At 38.0% G+C, this 23,615-nt stretch overlaps 1 pseudogene; it reads right to left on the bottom strand.

Annotated features, from left to right (window-relative positions):
• Positions 1 to 13,192: 13,192 nt before the first annotated feature.
• LOC112469516 lies at positions 13,193 to 13,311 on the bottom strand (annotated as a pseudogene).
• Positions 13,312 to 23,615: the final 10,304 nt, after the last annotated feature.

Below are 23,615 nucleotides of genomic sequence, written 5' to 3'. Positions count from 1 at the left end.
GTAACTAGTAAACAAGCTCTGACTGAAGGGATGTGAACTCCAAAGTAATGTAAATTTTAAGTTCATAGAATTCTTGAATGGTAGAGTAATAGAGCTTAAGCTCTAAGTCATTTAACCTTGGGTTTGAAACCAGGTCCCATCATTTATTAACCGTCACTTTAGGTAAATCGTTTAATTTGAATAATACAATCTGTTTCCTCATCTATAAATGAGGGGCAGCAATGCCCCACCTCATAAAATCATAGTAAACGTTAAGACAATGCCGGATAGGTAGAAAACACTTGGCTTCAGCCATTTTTTAAAAATCTACTTTTACTACTTTTCTCCTGAAAAGAAAAGCTAGTTTCACTACTTTCAGCTTTTGAAATACTTATTATTCAACTTCGTGTTACAGTTAAAAAGTATCTAAAAATAAAGTACACCTTAAAATATACCCTGTATACATGATAAAAACCACTCGTTTCTAAGTGGTTAAGAATGTGTAAGAAAGAATTGAGAACCATATGATTTCACTCATATGTCAGATGCAAAACAAAGCAATAAATGAACAAGACAAACAAAAACTCATGGAGACACACAGTTTAGTGGTTACCAAAGGGAAAGGAGGGAGGGCAAAGGTAAAGGGAAATATATGGTGACGGAAGGAGATTGGACTTTGGGTAGTGAACGCACAATACAATATACAGATGATGTATTATCGAATTGTACACTCGAAACGTACAATTTTATTAACTAATGTCACCCCAATGTGTTTAGTAAAAAAAGTGAGGGAAAAATGTAGATCCACAGCAGGAAAAACTGCTTTATAAAGGACACTAATGGAGAAAACTGATGAAATTTTAATGCTGACTATATTAGATGATATAACGTAAAATTTTCTTAGTTTGGTAGTTGTATCGTGGATATGTATGTATAATATTATAAGAGATTGCCAAACTTTACTAGATTGGCTATATCATTTACCAGCAATGTCTGAGGAGTCCTGTTTTTCTTCATCTTCATCAAGATTTGGTATTTTGAATATTTTTTATTTTAGTCATTCAATAACTATATAATGATATCTTATTGTAGTTTTAATTCATATTTCCCTAGTGGCTAATGCTGCTGAACATCTTTTTTTTTTCTTTTTTTCTTTTAATTAGTTTCAAGTATACAGTACATTGGTTAGACATCTATATAGTTCGTAAAATGATCCCCCTAATTGCTCCCTCCCCCACCGACCACCTCCCTCCCACCTCCTAGCCAATGTATTAATGCTAATTACATTCCCTATGCCGTGCTCCCCATCCCTGTGACCATTCATCAGCTACTAATTTGTACTTCTTTAACCCTTCACTCCATTGTCCCAGCCCCCAACACCCGCACCCCTCTGTCACCAAATTGTCCACTATATTTGTGAGTCTGTTTTTGATTAGTTTGTTCTTTTTATTCCTTAGATTCTGCATATTAGTGAAATCATATAGTGTTTATCTTTCTCCTGACTTAAATACCTTCTAGGTCCATTCTTTCTTCGGATTTCTTTGGCATTTTAATTATGATGTGTCTTGGTGTGGGCCTCTTTGGATCCCTGGTTTTTGGAATTCTCTGAGCTTCCTGGGGTTTAATGTCCATTTCCTTCACCAGCTTAGGAAGTTTTCCATCATTATTTCTTCAAACAGCTGTTCAACATCTTGATTTTCTTTAGTTATGCCGAGTAGATGGATATTTGGACCCTTAATAGTGTCCCGAATGCTCCTTAAATTATTTTTATAGTCTTGGCATCTCATCTCTTGCCATTCTGATTGTGTGTCCTTGGCTTTCCCATCTTCTAGATAGGGCATTTGATCCTTTCCTTTATTCACTTTGTTTATTCCTTTGTTTACTCCATTTAATATACTTCTCATCTCAGATAATGTGTTCTTCATTTCAGACTGGTTCCCTTTTATAATTTCCATTTCCATTTTTATGTTTTTTATCTCTTTGTTGAAGTTCTCACTGAATTTTTCTACCCTTCCCAAAAGTTCATTGAGCATCTTTATAACCAGTGTTTTGAACTCCGCATTTGTTAGATTACTTGACTCCATTATATCTGGATCTCTGTTCTGTTCTCTCATTCATGAACTAAGCAAAGCTCCTAAGTCTCCCGGTCTTATTAGTGTGGATTTGTGAAGTAGATGTCCAGTGGCACAGTCCTGAGAGGGGTTCAGCTGCAGGCCAAATTTAGCTCAATCTCTGCCCCTCTAGTGTCACCTGTTAAGATTCAGCAAGCAATCCACAGATGCTGTGCTTATAGTTGCCTCAAAAGGCCACACCAGAAACCAAGGTCAGCTGCTTCCAGTGTCATTCTAGGCGCTGCTCAGCAAGGAGCACCTGACTTGCTGAAGTTACACCTGGATGTGGCTTGGGTGGAGCCATGAGTTGGGGGGAGGCAGGGTTTCAGGGAATCTTCTGGGCAGAGCGACATCTATTATCCAGTTTGATGAACTCATGGCTCTGGTGGCGCTGTGTATGGCACACTGGTAGTGGGGGGGGCTCAACAGGAAACAATGGATACCGCTGGCACTTCTGTACAGAGCAAGTCTCGCCTCAGCCCTCACTCCAACAATGATTCCTTTAAGTCCCTGGTGCCCCCTGCGCACAGCCGAATAGGTGCTTAGAGCGAGCAGGTCTGTCACTGTGAAAATCTGCTGGCGGACGTGGCCCCTTTAAGAGGCGTCTGCCGCTGCCGCAGCATCCGTTTCATTCAGCCGCTCCAGACCGGGCAGCCTAGCATCCCCACCCTGTCCTGCCTTCTGCTGTTGCAGGGTGATTTCTTGGATTCCCCCCTAGTTCATCCATCAAGATCCTAGGTGATTTTTCCTTGCTGCTGCTCCTTATTTCCGTCACAACTCTGATTTAGTCGCCAAAGGGATGAACAGAACTTCTATCATCTATACAATCTTTTTTTTGTCTTGCTGTTGAACATCTTTTACTGTACTTATTTGCCATCTCTATATCCTCTTTAGTAAAATATCTGTTCATATCTTTTGCCTATTGTCTAAGTGGATTATTTGTTTCGCTACTGTTGGGTTTACAGAATTCTTTATTTATTTTGGAACCAAATAGTATGTCAGATATACAGTTTGAAGATATTTTCTCCCAGACTGTATGTAGCTTTTCTTTCCTTCTTAAAGAGGTTTTGCATAGAGCTAAAGTTTTAATTTTGATGAAGTCCGACTTATTGATATTTTTCTTTTATGGATATACTGTTGGTGTCTTGTGTAGGAACTCCTCACCTAGCCTTATGTCCTGCATATTTTTTCCTATATTTACTCCTAAAAGTTTTATAATTTTATGATTTACCCTTAAATCTATATTCCATTAATTTTTGTGTAAGGTGTGAGGTTTATGCTGAAGTTAATTTTTTTTTTTTTTTTGCCTATGATGTCCAATTGCTCCAGCACCATTTATTGAAAAGACTCCATCCTGCATTGAATTTGCTTTTGCATCTTTGTAAAAATTATTTGATTGTACTTGTGTGGGTCTCTTTTTGGGTTCTGTGTTCTATTCCACTGATCTATATGTTTATCACTCCACCAATATGTATAGTGGATATGTAAAAGAATTTTTCTTAAGAGATACATCAGAAATATTAGGTCATGATATCTGTAATTTACTCTCAAATAGTTAAGCTAAAAAGAAAGACAAAATATTAACACCTAGAAACAATAAGTGAAGGATATACAATAACATAATAGCCTTGCAAATGATAATTTTGATTTTTTTCAAAATAAACTAAAAACTGTGGTCTTTTTTTGAAAGTATTTTTATTAGAGCGAAAAAATTATAATTATGTTCTGCCTTTTGAAATTTAAGATATATTTTAAATTGGCAAATTGCAGAATTCCAGCAGTTTATGTGGAAGATTATGAAGAAGTTGATGGCTTAGCAAAAAGAAAATAGTGATTAAGTCTGTGAGCCTGCTTATGTGTGATGTGGTCTAAAATGATGATAAAGATCAAATTGATCTGAAGTTTGCACCCCTTACTTTATACTCTCGAATTTCTCATCTTTTTCTGGTTAAAATCTTACGATGACTTTATTGTTCTCATGAGAAGAAGAAAGGAAACAAAAGTTCTTAACTTGGTTTACTTTATTCTTAGCCTTCCCAGCCTCATCTATTACTACTGTCCTTATTAGAGACCAGGGCATTATGGCCAGGGGTCACGTTCTTCCAAAATTTCCATACACGTTTTCACCAGAGTCTCCATACTGTTTCCTTGACATAGGACACCGTCACCCTCTTGCCCTTCCCCATCTAGCTAAGTATGATCTGTTCATCTGAAGGCTCACTTCTCACCTTGTTTGCTCAAGGCACACCTGATGGCCCTGTACTGGTCAGGTCTTGCAATCTCTGCTCCCAGAGCACTCATTTCCCTCCTCCCCTAAAGGTATTTTCTGTACCTCCCAAATAAACTACTTACACCTGAATCCTTGTCTCAAGGTCTACTTCCTATGGAACCCAAACCAAGACATACAACAAATCTCAGATTATGTCTCAGTGTAGACTAGCAAAATCAGCATTACTTGGAAATCTGTTAGAAAAGCAAATACTTAAGCTCTGCTCCAGACCTCTGATACAGAAACTCTGGGGTTGGGATGAGCAGTTTGTGTTTTAACAAGGCCTCAAGGTGGTTCTCATGCACTTGAGAATTTTAAGAACCGTTGGAGTAGATTATCCTATCTTTCCCAAACAGAAAATCTCTCTCGGTCTTTTTTCTCTTGTTCCAAATATATCTCTAAAAAATTAAAAAAGAAAATCTTCAGAATTTTTCAAGAGTTTTAGATATTCTGAGCACTAAACTTCTTGAAATGACTCTTAAAAGTTTTAGGCCATCAGTGCTATTTATCCTTGTATATAGTCCCATTTACAAGACTGATTTTATTTTTAAAAATTTGATGTCATTTGAATGGGCAATTACTTTGATTTGTTTAAATATATCTCTCCTTCTTTTCTCATTGAGATCAATTTATGATAACACTGTTAGACTATCCTTTCTAGTAATGTATTTCTTTTTAATTTTTTAAAAGTTTTATTGAAGTATAATTGATATACCACACAGATCACCCATTTAAAGAGAACAATTAAATAGTTTATAGCATATTTACAGAGTTGTGCAAACACCACAACAATCAATTTTAGAACACTTTCCTCATCTCCTAGCAGAACTCATTAGCAGTGGGTCTCCAACTTTTTTCTTTTTGAAGTCTCTGACCCAGGGATCATAGTACCTTCATCTGAACTTGTTGAAATATGATATTCCCACCCCTCTACTAATTCATGAGTCTTCCTCCAGAGAGAAATTTTCCTAAAAAATATTTTTTTCCCAATCTATTCAGACATTCAATTCAGAATTTTTTTCAGTTGTATCTTAATAATTTGATAATTTGCTTTATATCAGGAGATATTTATTCCCCATAATGTTTAACACTATCACAGTCTTCGAATATTGAATCTCTAACTGAATCTCTGTTTGAATCTTATACTTCTGTAATGAAAACCAGATACCTGCCAGTTTAACTTCTTTGGTCAAACTATTAGTGGAGTTTTGAACACAGGAAGATTAACCTCATTAACTTTCTTTTACTATAGAAATGGAGGCAGATAGTCATCTTGTTTACAGGAAAGCAGTTCCATAAAGAGAAATATTTGATAACCTTATAACTTGAATGTTGTTCTTGAAAATGATAAATTGTATAGTCTTTTGCTCTTTGATATTTACCAATTTCTGTACACTACAGACGAAATTCTTTAGCATGGAAATCACTACAGTTTCCATTAGTCCATTATACAATCTACAATCTAGTTTTAATCAACTATTTGAAATTCTTCCCACATATTCTGCACTCACTCTCATGTCTTTTTTCTTTTTAGTACTTCTGCGTTGAATGCCTTTTCCTTACCTTATCTTGCTAAAATTCTGTTTATTCACTCTTATAGCTACAGCTTCACAACATAAATTGAATAGCTGAGGTAGATATATGTTCTAGTGAATGAGATATATCAATGACAAAAATAGACAAAGATCTCTGCCTTCAGGAAGCCTATATTCTGCCCCAACTCCAAGCAAAATGTATTACTTCAGTAGCAATTTTTTTATACCTCTATCAGAGCATTACAATGAGTTTGTATAGGTCTCCCAACTAGACTAGTGGTTTTCAACGCTACCTGCTCAATCAAATCACCTGGAAAATTTTGGAAAAACAGCCACATCCAAGTTCCATCTCTAGAGATTTTGCTTTATTTGGTGTAGAGCAAATAAATCAAAATATACAGCCAGGATTAGGAACCACTGCAGCAGACCAGACTGAAATTTTTGAGGCTTGTGATTATGCTATTCACTTGGTATTGTCAATACTTAACACGTAGTGGGCAATTGATAAATGTTTGTTGAACTGTTTTGTGGCAGTAAGGAGAAAGGGTATTGGCTCTCCCTTCACTGAGCTACTAAGGTGGATAGTCTGTATGAGGCCTTTAGAAATTGGTAATTATTAAGATGCATAATTAATAAAAATTAATAGGTGGACAATGTTCAGAAAAACTAGAGAAAGCATTTTATAAAGAAATTTGAGAAAAATCACAAAGGTTTAAAAAGGAAAAATAAGGCATGGATTATAAATTAGGAGAAGCTGAAGAGGCGATTCATGAAAGGGAAGTAGTTAAAAACATACCACCCTTATATTTATTATATTCTATAATTTTAATGTACTTTGGGCCCACTGTGTTGATTGTCACAATGATGATGTGTAGACAGAGCAAATATCTCCATTTTACAGATGAGGAATCTGAGTCAAGGTAGATGAGGTTAGGTGACTGGTCCAAGGTTGTATTAGAACCTAATTCCTAATTCTTAATCCAATATTCTTTCCAAGACACTGGTTGTTCACAAAAAGTGAAATTGCCCGTGATTTTGGCTGTCAGGCAGAGACATTTATGATTTCCATATTCTCCTTCTTCTACGTGGCTGGGTCTCCCTGCCAAGGGGACCCCCTTCTGGGTCCAGGTCTCTGTAGTTATCTACTAGCCACCAAGGCCCTAGATGATGTCTTTGATATGCCTTCCTTGTATTTCTCTTCCAGGACTGACACTCAAGGACTTTAGCTTATTGAACTTATTTAATGAATAATTTATATCAGTGGTCCCCAACCTTTTTGGCCCAGGGACCGGTGCTCGCGCTGGGGAGTGGCTGCAAATACACATGAAGCTCAACCGCTGCTCATCTTTTGCTGTGCACCTCTGTGCTACACCCTGGACAGACAGTATTTAGCAGGAAGACAGTCCCTGACCACATGACATTTTACAGTGGTGGGTGAGGGACTAACATTAAGTATTCACACATGCACAGCTGCTCATGCATGCATGCACACACACACACACACACGACTCTAAAATTGCAACTGATAAATTCTACAGAGGTACGTGATGCTATGAGAGCACAAAATAGCAGGATCTGACTGTGTCAGAGGTCACAGAAAAGACCCCAGCTGAAACCTGATCTGAGGAAGTAGGCATTAACTTGTCAAAAACAGGGGTAAATAAGTAAACCAGTTCTTCCAGTCTTTTCTAGCATTGCAAACTCCTTTTGAACTTCAAAAAGTTTCTCCCCACAAGACTAGTCATTGATTTTTATGATTGAAGAAAGATGTAATACTATTAATCCAGTAACAGCTCTAAGTAGATTTATAATTTATTAATCACTCGACATTTATAGACACTAAACCATATATTTTATTTTATGGGATAGTATTTTTTGACTATACAGATGCTACAGTGTGTGTCCTCATTATTTTCTGGAGCTTCTCAGGGTTTGGTGTCTGTGGGTTGTCTATCTCTGAGCTAATTTGTGGGCATCTACCATTGAGAGAAGAGAAAGCAGGAGCTTTTCTCTTTTCTCTTTTTCTCTCCCTTAGTAGGTACCAAAAGTGTATTTTTCAATGATTTCTTAGAGGCATCAGTCTCAGCCAGTTTCTAGTCCAATTTCAAGGAATGGATGGGCTGTGTAAAGATGAAGTGTTGCTTTAGAATAAATAACTTCGAAATGGGAAAATTATATTAAGGAAAGAGAGAACGAACATTAGGTAATGCAGTGTAATACCCTATGGTTCAGTGTAAGATTATTTTTTTTTTAAGTTCTCCCTATGGTTCAGTGTAAGATTTTTTTTTAAGTTCTCCAAAAATGTTTAAACAAGTCTGTTAAAAGCCAGATCCTGGAATGCTGCATAGACTGGTGAAACTGGGAATAAAGTCTCAGAGTGGTGGAGTGTGTGCTTTGCCACCAAAACAGCAGCTTTTCACTCTGCTTGGAATGTCTAACCTCCTCCCATCCTTGAAGACATCACTGACCCCTTCAGAGAGACTCAATGCTCTTTTCCAGGCCCCCAATGTATGACGATCCCTAATATATGAAGATTACATTACAACAATTGTCTCATGGTCCTGTATGTCTCCTTACAATGCTAGGAGCTCCTCAAGGCAGTGGCTAATAGGTGCTCAATAAATGCTTGTGGGCTACTGAGGTTGTAAAATAAAAATATGTGGTAATTTGGGAGAAAATTATAATTATGTCTAACTCCAAAGTAACTTGTAACCCTGCCATGATTTTAAGCTCTTGGGACATTTGTTATCCTGAAGGATATAAAATATTGTAATCCATTTTCAATACAACAGGAAAACTGGCAGCTCTTGGGGATAGCACATATTTCTACTCTTTATCTGTTAGATAAGCCACATGTTGTTCCTAAATGCCAGGTTAGTGGGAGCGATGAAAATGGAGAAGAGATGAGAAATGGCATCAAATTACAACTGTAGCTAGGCAAGCCACACATTAAGGCTGGTTAAAACACATGCACATAACAGCCACCAGGTGGCAGCTTAGACCTATTACATACAGATCATTAAAAGACCTAACTGCTCGGTCTATGGCCAGAGTGAGAACAGAGAGCAGGTAATAAAGAGGCAGTTCGTATGGGGAAAGGGAGAAAAAGACCGTGATTTGTTGTACTTGCTGTCTACATCTTTAAAATTTTGTTTCTCTTAGGAAAAAAGACATGTACACACATGTACACAGCAGAGTCTCGTAAATGCACACTTAACTTGTGTCACCCTCAGGAAGCCCCACTGTGAATCTGATGTTTCAAGCATGAGTTGGCAGTTTCTTCAGGTAAGCTTCACTTCCTTTGAACCTCTCACAGTGTGCTTTTATAGACTATTTAAGCAGTTCCTGGAGATAATTTTACTTTTATTTGGTTTTCCCCTGATGTATTTACTTTCAAACCTAACCCTCTTATTAAGTGCTACTTTACTCTGCTTATAAAAATATACATACATAAAATATGTGTGTGACATATATATTTATACATCTATTTTATATGTTATAAAAATGTAACAGGAGTTTGGGTTTTAAGCAATACAGCTTCCTGTTCTCCTGGCTTAGCACTCTGAAAATAAAGTGACTCTAATTTCTCCACTGAAAAGCAAAACAGAACGAACAAAAAAACCCCGTAACATATACTGATAAATCAGGGAACCAGTGCTTTCCAATCACACGTCGAATACAGTAGGTACTCTGTATGTTTGCTTAACTGAACTAAAGGGAAACCGAGATAAAGTGTCCAAGAAGAGGAAGGGGCAGACTTAGCAGCAAAGCAAAAATTCAACATAGTGTAGAGGATCACAGAGGGTCATACGTTATTCAGCATAGTGTAGGTGGCAAAAAGCAACACAGGAGAAAGAGAACGCCCACTTCTCTTCTTCTTCTCTGAGTAAACCTGTTCCTTCCAGGGGTCGGTGAAACTCAGGATCCTCTTTTCAATTTTGACCCAAACTGTCACCATGTCCACATGTCCTTCTAGTGATTTGAACACCAGTTCCTCTAACATGATTGTAAAACGGGAAAAATAGGGATGTTGTGAAAGTGACTGCCTGAAGGCAAAGTTTATGAGGACGAACATGCTGTTTTGTACTCTCATGTTTCCAGTACCTTGCACAGAGTAGGCACTTAGTAAAGACTGGTTACAAATCCGTCTTGCCCCAAAAGAAGTCCAAAAGTTAATCACTGAATCACGTGAATGTACAGAATTCTGCTAGATGTGTCCAGGTGGAAGAAGGAGACATTAACTGTGAGAAGCTTTCAAGAGAAAGAGTGGCTCCGAGAGGAACAAAATGAGTTCTAGGTCTGTTGATTTTGAGAGATGTCCAGCAAGAGTTGGATTTTGAATCTGAAGCTTAAGGATAGGAGGTCATCGGAACCATGAGAACGGATTAGATTACTCAGACTAACAAATAAAAATATTTAACACCTACTTATGTATTTATATGTATTAACTTATTTAACCCTCCCCCAAAATCTATTCTGCTCAATAGATTATCCCATTTATGTAGAAATAGGAGATTAGAAATAAGAGAACTTCCACAACTTCCTCACCTCCATCTGCCTACTTGCCTCATGTACTACGTCTACTAGGTCTATTACTTTTTTTCAGAGTGCAATCTCCCCACTTGTATACTAGATCTCGTCTTAGTAAAGGACATTGTTTCAGCAATTGTCCCCTCTCTCTGTCCATCATAAAATTTTCCCTCCCTACTGGATCATTCTTATCAGCCTATAGTCTGATGTTCTTTCTCTCAGTTCAAACAAAACCAAAACCAGACCTCTCCCTTGACCCCATTCTGTCTACCAGCTCTGTAGTCTCCAACCTTTTTGGTACCAGGGACCAGTGCTCCTATGAGAACCCAATGCCTGATGATCTGGAGTGGAGCAGAGGTGGTGATACTAGTGCTAGAGAGTGGCTGCGAAAACAGAGAAGCTTCAGCTAGCTTGTCCCTGGTTCCTAACAGGCCGCCAGTACTGGTCTGCAGCCTGGGGGTTGGGGACCTGTGTACTAGTTACGATCCATTTTTGTTCTTTCTTTTACATCTCCAAAGATGAGAACCCAATGCCTGATGATCTGGAGTGGAGCAGAGGTGGTGATACTAGTGCTAGAGAGTGGCTGCGAAAACAGAGAAGCTTCAGCTTGCTTGTCCCCGGTTCCTAACAGGCCGCCAGTACTGGTCTGCAGCCTGGGGGTTGGGGACCCGTGTACTAGCTACGTTCCATTTTTGTTCTTTCTTTTACATCTCCAAAAAGTTGTCTATACTCACTGTCTCTAACTTCTCTATTTCATTCTTGTTTGACTCCACTATGGCTTTTATTGCTTTTAGTCTGCCAAGATTGTTCTTAACAAGGTGGTCAAAACCTCCATTTGGCTAAATACAACGATTAGCTCTCAGCTCCCATCTGACCTGTCTGTAGCATCTGACTCAGCTGATCATCCCCCAACCCCCTCCTTTTTGCCTCTTGCTTTGGAGGCTACCACACTCTCTTGGTTCATCTCTTGCTTCTCTGGTCATGCTTTCTTAGTTTCTCTTGCTTATTCCATTTGTATCCCTGGGCTTATTTCAGCATTCCTGATTGCATTGATGTATGGCTGTTCTTCAAATGCTTGTTGAAATGGTTCTTATATCGTAGGGTTCTTCATTAATAAATTAAATAAAATCTTTGACATGGATACATTTGTATTTGCATGAGAGTCATAATTTTTTTTTTTGAAAATTATACTTTAGCAGTATTGTGCCTTAATAGATTCTGTGGAAAATGTGATTAAATCAAAATTCACTTGCCTACAATCTTTAATGGAATTAGTCTATACAAGTAATATATTCTATAAAGTAATTCAACTGTACAGAAGCCAGCAGGCTTAGAAATCTTAAACCCTGGAACAATCATGATGTCCAACTCCCTACTTTAAAATAAAAAACAATATTAATGTTAAAGAAAACTTTAGGGTTTTTTTTAGTCATGAGACAATTTGATCATAAGCAGATATCAAAGTTTTACGATAGTTTTATGTGCAAAGGAAGATGCCTTTAGGAGGCTAATTCAAAAATTTATTCTCACTAGGGATATTTTATAGAAAAAGAGAACATTTTTATAATCATTGTGAGATCAAATACAAAAATAAAATAAGTTTGGTAAACAGGCAACTGATATTCAAATGGGTAGGTAGGGAACTAGATTCCTGAAACAAATCTTAGTCCCCTTGAACTTCATCAGCAGATGGCTTATGAATTTTATCAGGAATGCTCATTTCTTCCCAGGAGGATGTTCTTTCTAAGTCCAGATTTGGGACAATTTTTTTGTTTACACTAATTTTAGAGTTTAGTGTAAATATAAAAAAGTACACGAAAGTTCTGAATTTTCTTGACTTCATTGGTACTTTCAAATAAATCTATCAAATTTCAAACACTTTTCAAGTGTTTTTTTCTTCTCTTGTAAGTCCCAAGCAAATATTTAGTCTAACGGAAAGGTCCACAATTAAACAAACAAAAAAGCCCTCTTCTTGCTCCTGTGCTTCTGTTCCTTTGTTCAGAATTGACTCTTATGGGCAGCTTATTGTGTATTTCTTGTACATGTGCTGAGCACAGACAAGCACAGACCTGTCTGAAACCTTTATTTATCTTTCTCCTTTTCACCTATAGAGATCAACCCCTCTCACCCTGTAACAAGTGAATGATCAATGAAGTCCAATTGGAGGAAGAAACTGTAAGACAATTTCTCCCCTCAGTGCGACTCGTCACTACTCAAGGTGACAAAGATGCACTTATCTGGCGCTTTTTCAGGAAACCACACACGCAGCTTTTCGGGTGGGGTCAGAGGAAAAGCCAAGAGAGATGACCCAGGAGAATCCCGACTCACATAGGACACGGCACCCTCCGTTAGAGGCTCAGTGAGCTGGGCAGAGGAAAGCCCTGCTAAGTTCCCAGGAAGCCAAAACGCTGGAGGAGCATTAAGACTGGGGCTCTTTTACCTTTCTCAGAAGGTGATGTGCGGAGGCAGGGGAGGGAGGGCGGCAGGAGAATGTCAGGAAGTCCGTGAGGAAGGGGAAGAGGATGCTGCGGTTGAGAGTCTTCCCAGGCCCTAACTTCTGAGACTGTGCTCCTCATGGAAGCAGCCATGAGGACAAGTTACAACTTCAGGCCAGTGCAGCTTTGACGCTTTTGAAGGCCTGAGCTCACCCACTTATTTGGAAAAGCTTTTAATTTCCTCGTAATTTTTTTTTTTTAATAACAGTCTTTTTTTTTTTTTTTAAGGCGAGGCAACCATTGGTTGAGCTCACAGATTGCAAGGACCTTGTCAGCCTACAGCACCTGGTCTTCCTAGGTGGTCTCCCATCCAGGTACTAACCAGGCTCCACCCTGCTTAACTTCTGAGATCATACGGGATCGGACTTGTTCAGGGTGGCATGGCCATAGACTAATTTCCTTCTAAAATTTATTTCATCTTTAACTCTCAATGTACTGACATTCCATATTATATAAATATGTTTTTTTCCCATCATAAAGTAATAATTCTGTTTGAAAATATATGACTATAAGTCACTTTTAATTTTTATTGATATAATCATGTGTACTTGAGATTTCTTTGCAAAGTGAGAAAATCTGATCTGTAATTTTTTTTCAAATGCAAGCATATTGATGAACAGTCAATGGAACGACAGATGAGTTTGACATGAGATTTGGTACAAGATTTAATTAGACATTTATTAATTACATATCTGTAGTTTTATTTTTAGTTTAGAGAAAATCCCCCCCACCCCTATCCCTGCTAGGTTTGTCTCAAGCATGTGTGTAGACAGCATTGTTCAAGCTCATTGGCCCTAGGCCCTGTTTCTATGGCGCCTAATGGATAAAACAGCTTACGGGCCTCTGGCTTGAAGGTTTGAGCTGCTTCCTGGAACTGTCATAAAAAACTGCCTATTCCTTCATGAGAATTCAGTGTGATGTCCACCCAGGGAAGATGGGTACAATAGAAAAAGGCAGCTCTCACCCCTAACAGTCTTGGGCTATGGACCCTTTCATTAATCTGGTGAATCCTTTATCAGAATAAAGTTTTAAATGTGCAAAATAGAATACATAGGGTTACAAAGGAAACCAATTGTATTGAAATACATTTAGCAAAAAGAATAAGTTCGTGATATAGTAATACATGTGTTTATTAATATATTAAATGACAAGGTCTATCTGTGGGCCAAATAACCGTCATAATTCAAAGCAGCAATAAGTAGAAACAATATTTTGAGATAACGACACTTACTGTGACCTTGTTAGGTAGCTAGTCAGACATGAGCAACAGGGGGAGCAAAGGAATAGGAGTCCAGCTTTGTAACCATAGAAACTTCCCTTGAAGACCTTCCTTAAAGACTTCCCAGAAATACCTCACTTTTAGGGTTATAAATTACCCAAAATCCTAGGGCACAAAGGCCTTAAAAGCTGCTGGCCTAAACCAGCTACAAACACATGCGCAGAAAATGCTGCCCATAACTTCATCCTCATTATACCATCATTATAATATCATGATTATGCCTGGAAGTTCATGAATCTAATTATAACAGGTTGAATTCTGGGTAAGCACCTGCGCACTAGGCAAAGTTATATAGCAGCCAAGTGTCAATCAAGGTGACCTCACTTGCCAGTCAGTTAGGAATGTCTTTAAGACCATCCCATTATGGCCCCCAAATATAACACAGGTCTCTCCTTTCCCTGGCATAACAGCTCTCCATCTTCCTTGGCTGTAACTCATACCCCCTCCTTAGGGGTACGTAACCTCATTTCCACGTGGCAAGTTGGTTTTAGGCTTGACCTGTCTTCTAGCTCATAATGTACTTTTAATAAACAAATATTTTTCATGTTCACTGAATTGAAATTCATTTCTTCGGTAGTGAAAAGTACCTAGAGATGTGTGTTACTGGAACTCTGATCGCTCCAACGGTGACAATCTGATATGAAAATATTTGTTATTTCTATTGGTGCCAGTTACAGGTAATGATACTCCTATCTGGGTTTGTTGCCTATTTTTGCAATGGAGAGAAATGCTACATTTTAATTAGAGGTTGATGGAACTGAGATATAATTATTTTGTCCATTGAATTCACAGGACCCCTGATTTCTCTCCATGGCTCTAGACCTCAAGTTAAGATCCAGTGGAGGGTGAAGGATGCTCTACTATCAGGAATTGTTATGTGGGAGGATTACAGACACCAAATGACTATCAAACCTGAGAGATGCTGAGGATGAGTCTCTGAATCTCTCAACCCTAGAACCACTGCCCCTAATCCTCCCAATATAGTATCAGTTAGGCAGAAAATAAGTGCCCTTGAGTATTAGAAATGTTTAAAGTGATTCTCAATCTCCAGTTCAAGGCTGGAGCTGTGATTCTGAATTATACTTTCTATTCTCTGGGTAAATGACCCTCAGACAGCTCTCCTGATGTACCCCACCTTAGAAACTTTTAATTTCCTCCTAAAATGTATTTCATCTTTAGTTCTCAAGTTTACATTTTACACCATACCACCGCTAACCCACCTATCCATCCATCCATCTATCTAGCCAGCCAGCCAGCCAGCCATCCATCCATCCATCCATCCATCCATCCATCCATCCATCCATCCATTCAGCCGGCCAAACACTTAACCATACATTTAATAATGGTACCATGCCGTAAAAGTATGAATGTGTAACTTATCTTCCTTCTTCATAATCTCATATTGGGAAATATCTACATTAGGGTAAAGGATCATCTATGATAGAGCTATCCTCAGAAGTTTCTAAGAAAATAAAGCACATCACGTCATTTCACTCTGTAGGACTGGTTTGAGGGCCAATTTGTGAAATATTTAGGTTATTCTTGGCTCTTGGTTCTCAGACTTGAAATGCCTAATTCTTGATAGTAAAATTCCCCAGTCTACATGTAAGATGACACTTGTTTCCAAGATTGTTCATTATCTATTTTTTTCCTCTTTCCGTTCTCAGATGAAGATGGATCAGCAAACTGTACTTCCTGTCTGCTTTGTCAGAAAGCAATAATGACTCAATCTGCTGTGTCTGTGAGGTGTTCTTTCGTGTTCTAGGCTCTTCAGAACTCTCATCTGGGTAGCCAGCTCCATGGAAACACTAAAAAGTGGCTTAAATTATGGCACTTGAATTGTGACACTTGAAGCAAATGTTGTTCTTTCCTTTTTATTCTTACCCAAACCTGCAATGAATCACATCTCACCTACTCCAGGCACACCTTACCCTTCTAGCCACACAGACCAAAGTCAACATTTGGAAGGCTCAGAGCACACAGCAGCACCTGTCAGAGCAAAAGTCCTTGGTCATAGAACAGCTGAGCATTATTTTTCTATTATCCAGAGGTTCCCACGATGTATGTGTAAGAAGTCACCTGCTGCTGCTTCTCACTACCATGGTAGGGATCTGAAAATCTGGTGCTCATGACACTACTGCCGTGATTCTCTTCCCCATCCAAAGGCACAGGTTGTAGTTGAGAATCATATGGCTCCCTCTCTCCCTCTTAGCTCATCAGGCACTTTGGTGACCAGTAAACCTTGTCAAAACCAGGCTCTCTGTAGCCTTGGTCCACTTGGACTGGCCCAAGAGTCTATCTTCTCTTTTCGGTTGGCTTCCAAAATTCAGATACAGACTATATGCAAGCATTTCTCTGCTTAACTCAGGCACTTGGCACATACCTATTTTTTATAACACTGATAAGATTAAGGCCTTACAGTTGATTTAAATGCCAACTTGGTTTAAATGCCCTTGTAAACTATTTAAGGCAAGGATCATACTATTTGTTTCTATATCTCTATCATGGCTGTGGCTCTCTATGAATATTTTGGAATGAATACATGAATCTATTAATTAAAAATATTTAGTTTCCTTCAATTATTCCCTTTGTTCATAAACTTAACATACATATTTCTGGTTCATGTACTAGTTTGGTCTATATTCCAGGCACTGACTTTACATTTGTAATTTTTAATATGCTAATCATGCCCATTTATTTTATTATTTCTATTTTATGTCTAAGGAAGTTGAGACTCAGTTTAACTTTCCCATTCTCAGGTAGCTAATAAATATTTGAACTTCTTAGCTAAGGGTTCAAATCTTAGTCTTTTTGAATCTCGTTCTAGCTTTCCTCTCACTGTAAGGCAACAGTTCTCAAAGTGTGGTCCACATAAGCCCTGAGTGTCCTTGAGACCATTTCAGGGGTCCACAGGTCAAAACTATTTTCATAATTATACTGACTTTTTTTTTTAACTGTCTTGACAACACATTTTGATATAAAAGCAGTGAAAAGTAGTCATTGTATTCTTCCTCACCATGTACTTGCAGTAAAAACTACAACAAAATGTAAATATATTAACATTTGGGAGGTCTAGATTTTCTAAAAGATGAATGAATGATGTCACAAATCTTGTGATTTGGGTAAAAGATTCAAAATGCAAGATAGACCAGTGGATTTTAATATAACAGTACGATAAGTCCATTGGTTTAAGAAAATACAGCTTGTTGAGTTTGGGTGTAGTATTTAAGAACAGCCACAATTATCTAAAAAGGCTATTAAAATACTCCCTTTTCAATTACATTTCTGTTTGAGGCTGAATTTTCTTTATATATTTTAATTGTGACAACATATTGCAATGGGTTGAAAGCAGAAGCAGGTCTAAGAATCCATCTATCTTCTGTTAAGCCAGAGATTAAGAGATTTGCCAAAATGTAAAACAATGTCACTCTTCTCACTATATTTGTTTTTGAATGTGTACTTTTTTATTAATATATTATTTGTTAATATACAATCAGTTTCCAATCGGTACTTTTAAATGATTTAATAAATATTTTAAAATTTTCTCAGTTTTAATTTCTAATCAGGTCAATATTGATAGAGAACTCAAAATAATAAAATCTCTTTGGGGATCTGCAATCATTTTTCAGAATGAAACAAGGTCTCAAGACAAAAATGTCAGGGGACTGCTATAGAAGAATGCACATGTGACAGGAAGGAACAGGAGCCAAACACATACAGCAGAACTCTTAAGAGACCTTTCCTATTCACAGTTGACAACAGCGAAATGAATCATACATCCGATCTTTTCTTTCTTAGTAATTTTTGTGGTTAAAGTGGCCCAGGCTGAATGTGACTGTGAGTTAAAAGCTGGAGCCCAGAAAAACAGAAGGGAGAAAGACTATCCTCTCAAATTTCCTTTGCTTCTGTCCAGCAAATTTTCTCCTGCTAAGATGCAGCAAATGCTTAAACAATGCCATCGACCCTCATGCACTTGAGCAAACCAGCATAACAGAACCGAGTTCACTCTCCAACCACCAGTCTAGTCTATGTGACTCTGTTTACCTTTTGTTCTCTTTCTCTTGTTGCACTGCAGGTAGTGTCATTTATACATTCTTTAGAAAGTATCTGTCATTTTAGCACATGCTTAGGTGGCTTTCCTCAGCACCAACACACTATAAAAAAAAAAAGCCATTGCAGTGGAAAACAAGCTAGACGATGCATAGTGTTGTACACAAAGAAGGTACAACTTGCTCGTTGTTAAATCAAATTAATTGAACTTTGGTGATCATATACAGTAGTTCCCTCTTATTTGTGGGAGATATAGTCCAAGACTCATAGTGGATGAAATTGAGGGTAGTATCAAACCCTATATATATTATGTTTTTTCTTATACATAGATACCTTTTCACTTAAAGGGAGCACTAAACTGCTTCTCTTTGGCATTTCTGAATTGCCAGCATCACTATTCTTGTGATTTGGGGCTGTTATTAAGTAAAATAAGGATTACTTGAACACAATCACTGTGATACTGTGACAGTCGATCTGATAACCAACATGGCTACTAAGTGATTAATGGTGGGAGTGTATATGGGATAGATACATTGAACAAAAGGATGATTCACATCCCGGTTGGGATGGAGTGGGATGATGTGAGATTTCATCACACTACTTAGAGTGGCACACAATTTAAAACTTGTGAATTGTTTATTTCTGGAATTTTCTATTTAATATTTTCAGACTCTGATTAGATAACAGTAACTGAACCACAAACAGTGAAACTGTGGATAAGGAGGGACTACTGTATAAGGGGCCTACAGCAGCATCACCTTAGCTGACCCAAATATCCACTGATACTTCCAATTTATGTGTTATTGAGGAGAAGCACTTGTGTGATTGTTTGAGATGTGAGATGCACTGGCTGGTTTTTTCATGGAAAACCATATTTATTTAAAGAAAAACTGACAAATTATGGCAATTAGGTATTTGGCAGAAATTTTCTTGAAAACGAATGGAACAAGACTACGCTGAAATACTTTCATATTGATAAATGGCTTTTTAAACTGAGTTAGTGTTGGGCACACATAATCCCACCCTCTGGAAGTATTCTTTTGTCACTTTGCACATAAGTCTGATTTGGCCCAACCAAATCATTAAGCAGTGATATGTGCACAGAAAACCCATACTAATACATGAAAACAAAGCCTTGCATTGCTTCTCAGTGGGAAATATTAGTTCTTGCAGAAAAAAAAATTTGTATCACAAAAACACGTGATTTTATTGGCTTCTGTACCAATAAAAAATTTTATGTGCCTAGCAGAGATGAGGTAGGCTATAAAAGCAATTCATAGACACTGATTTTCAATAATTCATTTCCATTTCTTTCAACAAACATTTAGCAAATGCCTTGTAAGTGCCAGGTATTGGAGATACATATTTCAGTGAGACTGGTTTCTAGTTACTTAGTTAGGAGAGAAAGATTTATAAAATACAGGCATAACTCATTTTATTCCACTGTATTGCGCTTCACAAAAGTTGCATTTTTTTACAAAATGAAGGCGAGACCCCCCACCAGCAAGAAGATTATGACTTGCTTTATTGTGGTGGTCTGGAACAGAACCCACAATATCTCCAAGGTATGCCTGTAACTATAAGCCTGGGTAATAAGTGCTGTATGTAAGTGCAACCAAAACACAGACGCAGAAGTAATTAATCCCTTCTTCCAGGTGTTTGCAGGCCTGAGCTACAGGGGTAGTAATCTAGATTCGAGTTTGAGGGTATTAAACTCTCGAACTCTAGACCTAGACCTGTTCCAGCTTGGGGTGAATTCTTAGTGACATCAAGCCAGCTGAGCTATATTAGTGTTGCTGAACTTGCAAGTCAACTGGTGATCCTTTTGTAGCGGTGAAGGGAAGCTGTTAATTTCATCATGCTGCAGCAATTTTTCCCCACTGTTCCTTTGTAGACTGGCTCCCAGCATAAGACCTCTCTGTATAAAACCAGTCCAGGAATTTGAAGTAGGATCATCCTGTGTAGGAACAGAATTGTTCCTCACTGCCTCAGCCAACTGGCTTCTTGAAATCTAGAGGAGTAGTCCTGGTCCTTTGATATTTTCCTAGTGTCAAAGATGTTATTGTATTGTCATTCATGCTCATCATGAATTATAATATATAGTGGTGCAGCTGACAGTCAAAACAATTGTGTTAAGTGGTAACAATAACCACCTCCAGTATGACCAGTAGCTATCCCATAAACAGGTGATCATGAAGAGTCTGACAAATGAGAGAAGTCAGACATGTGGCTGATGGTCAAAACAACTGTGTTAAGTGGTAACAATAACCACCTCCAGTATGATCAGTAGCTATCCCATAAATACGTGATCATGAAGAGTCTGACAAATGAGAGAAGCAAAAAGATAATTGTGATGGTTCATTTTATGTACCAATTTTGCTAGGCCATGGTATCCAGATATTTGGTCAAACACAAGTCTAAATGTCACTGTGAAGGTATTTTTTTATATGAGATTAATATTTAAAACAATAGACTTTGAGGAAAGCAGATTACTCTCCTTAATGTGGGCGAGCCTCATCTAATCAGTTGAAGGCCTTAAGAGATAAAAGACAGAGGTGCCCAGGAGAGACTGCATTTGGACTCAAACTGCAACATCAACTTTTCTCGGGATCTCCAGCTTGCTGGCCCACTCTGCAGATTTTGAACTTGCCAGCCTCAATGATTGTATGAACCAATTTCTTTAAATATATTTCTCTATCTCTATACACATTCCACTGGTTCTGCTTCTTTCGAGATCTCTGACAATACAGTAACATACCACAATTTTGAAAAATGAAGAGGTATATGGGGTAAAGGGGGTCAAATGTGTGGTGACAGAAAGAAATCTAACTATGGGAGGTGAACAGACAGTATAAATATGTATATGCCTTACTGTTAAAGTGTACAGATGAAACTTATTGGATTTCGTTAACCAATGTCACCATAAAATAAATAAATAAATAAATTTTTTAAAAAAAAGGAAAAAAAAAAGAAAAATGGAGTGAGAGATGATAATTTGGAAATTTTAGTCTGCTTAATTCCAAGGGATACAGATGTCTTACGAGCTTTTCTGCTCTTTAATTGTCTGGGCCCCTACCGAATTTGTGTTCCATAGCTGCCCAGGGACTCCTTTTGTCCCCACACCCCCTTTTCCTAGATCCATTTAAATTAATTTAAATTCAAATATATGTTCTTCCCCAATATGTTATAGAAATATGTAAGATTTCATAAAGAGCTAATACTGGTAAACTCATGAAATAACAAAAACTTTTTTGGGCGAAGAAGAATCTGATGAAGGAAATTGGCATTACAAGAAGAAAGATACAAAGTCTTAGATGCAATCTCCGTACTGTTTACTGTTAGAAAGCATTTTACACTCACATTCCTATAACCTCAGGTCTAGAATGTACTCATATTCCATGGGGATTTTGAGAATCACATTTCTAAAAGAAATATGCTTTCCTGATGGTTCAAGGGGCTCTCAGAGCAATCCATAAGTCCTAGAATCTCAAGGATTTCCTGTTCCTGATGTTACTTGGGAGAAATGAAGACCAGAGGAGGACCCCAACTGGAAGCAGAGGTGGTTTTCTGGGCTCAGACTCCATAGGTCATAATGAGGCTTGAAAGGTTTCCCAGGGGCAGGAAACAAGCGAGGGAAACTGGGAGCATGTTAGACCAGCCGAGTGTAGAGTCTGCATTAAAGAGCTTCACTGACAACCTCAAAAAGAAGGAAATGTAAAAAATATCCATTAATTATAGTCAAACACAGTTTTGAAGTTGGATTCCAGTCATGCTTCAACAATTGTCCATGAGATTCCTAGGGAGGCTCTGTCCATAATGCTATTGTTAGGGTTCAAACAAACCTAGGAACTATTGCTTCTAATTTCCTAACTTCGAATGTGAGCTGCCTGTCCCAACATAGAATACAGCCAGGTGTCTCCGTTATACATCTCTGCTCGCAAAAACAGATGTGCATAATAAATATCTTTATTTTTCTGCAACCGTAATTATTACTTTGGGTCTCCATCCACAGAGGTGGGAGAAATTTAACTGCAGCCAATTCGGAATTCCCATCTTTTACCCTGAGGCTTTTGCCCGAGCTCACCAGCCCAAGGCACTGGATGGGCCCCATCTGATCCCAGTGCTATCTCTCCTCACAGACATCCTCTGAAACATCCTGGTCTCTCTGCCTGGTCCTTGGTTGTCATTCTGTGAAACTTGCTATGAACACATTCTTCTTCCTCTCCATGTGGCCCTTCAGGCCTGGTGGCTTTCTCTGACACTTCTATTCCACTCTCGGCCTCACAGGAGTTATTCTCCTCCTTCCAAGACATGCTTTCTTCTGTAGAGTATTGTTTCCTTGTAGCTCTAACCAGGAAATAGGCCCATTTGGGTTGGGATCCCACAAACTATCTTGGGGATCTCAGGGAGCAAGTGAGAAACTGATTCATACTTTTAACTCATTGCTTTTAACTCTCATCACATTCTTAAAGGATGAGAATGACTTGCTTGTATTCCTGAAGCATCCTTCCATGTCCCATGACTATGCTACATGTCTTTTAATATCTTTTCTATTTGCATGTAAAGAGGCAAAGACCAATCTTGAGTAGGGAAGGAAATACTGTTGAAATAAATCATATTTTAAAAAAATTAACCCACATCACACACAAGTAAGTTGAGAGTGAAACTGCAGGAACTGAGTTGGAGCGTATGTTGTCTCTAATGAGAAATTATCCCAAGAATAGAAGAAAAAAGTGAGACAGAATTGAGAGATAGATTGGGCATATTAGTTTATTAGAAAACCATTAACTACTTCTAGCCTTTTTACCCTAAATGCCACCTGAGTTTCCTTGATGGGAAATTTCAGGAGTGAGATGTTGCTATTTAGCTACTGTATATCTGGATATCAAATATGCCAGCTTTCTAGCACATTAATGGATTTTGTAACTCCACAAAGATTTTGTTAAATGGCTAAATGATGAAAAGCTGTGAACATAACTGGATACAGTAAAGCAGCACAGGGCGAAATGAGCAGGAAGGGAGTCACAAATGTTTATTATTTGAAAGACTGAAATTAAAAATTAATTTGATATTTTCTTTTGCTCAAGTGGCATTTAATAGTGTTAGGGACCAAGACGTATACATTAGAGAACTTATTTAATGGCGAGGTCAGCCAGGCACTTGGTTATTAAATGTTGACTCAGGGAATAAAGAAAAAGCCAACCAATCAACCAACTCTACAGAGCTGTGTTAAGAGGATACTGGACTTTAACTCCTTGATTGGAGGTATTACTGCTGCAGCAAGCTGACCTGCAAGATGGATCAAAGGCTATAAGTTATGATGTTTGCCTTTTAAAAAGTAAACGTGACTCTGAATTTAGTTTGCAC

The sequence above is a fragment of the Pteropus alecto genome, unplaced genomic scaffold (assembly GCF_000325575.1).
Source record: "Pteropus alecto unplaced genomic scaffold, ASM32557v1 scaffold146, whole genome shotgun sequence".
Lineage (NCBI taxonomy): Eukaryota > Metazoa > Chordata > Mammalia > Chiroptera > Pteropodidae > Pteropus > Pteropus alecto.
Note: the sequence above shows the minus strand (reverse complement) of the source record. Positions and strands in the feature narration are given on the sequence as shown.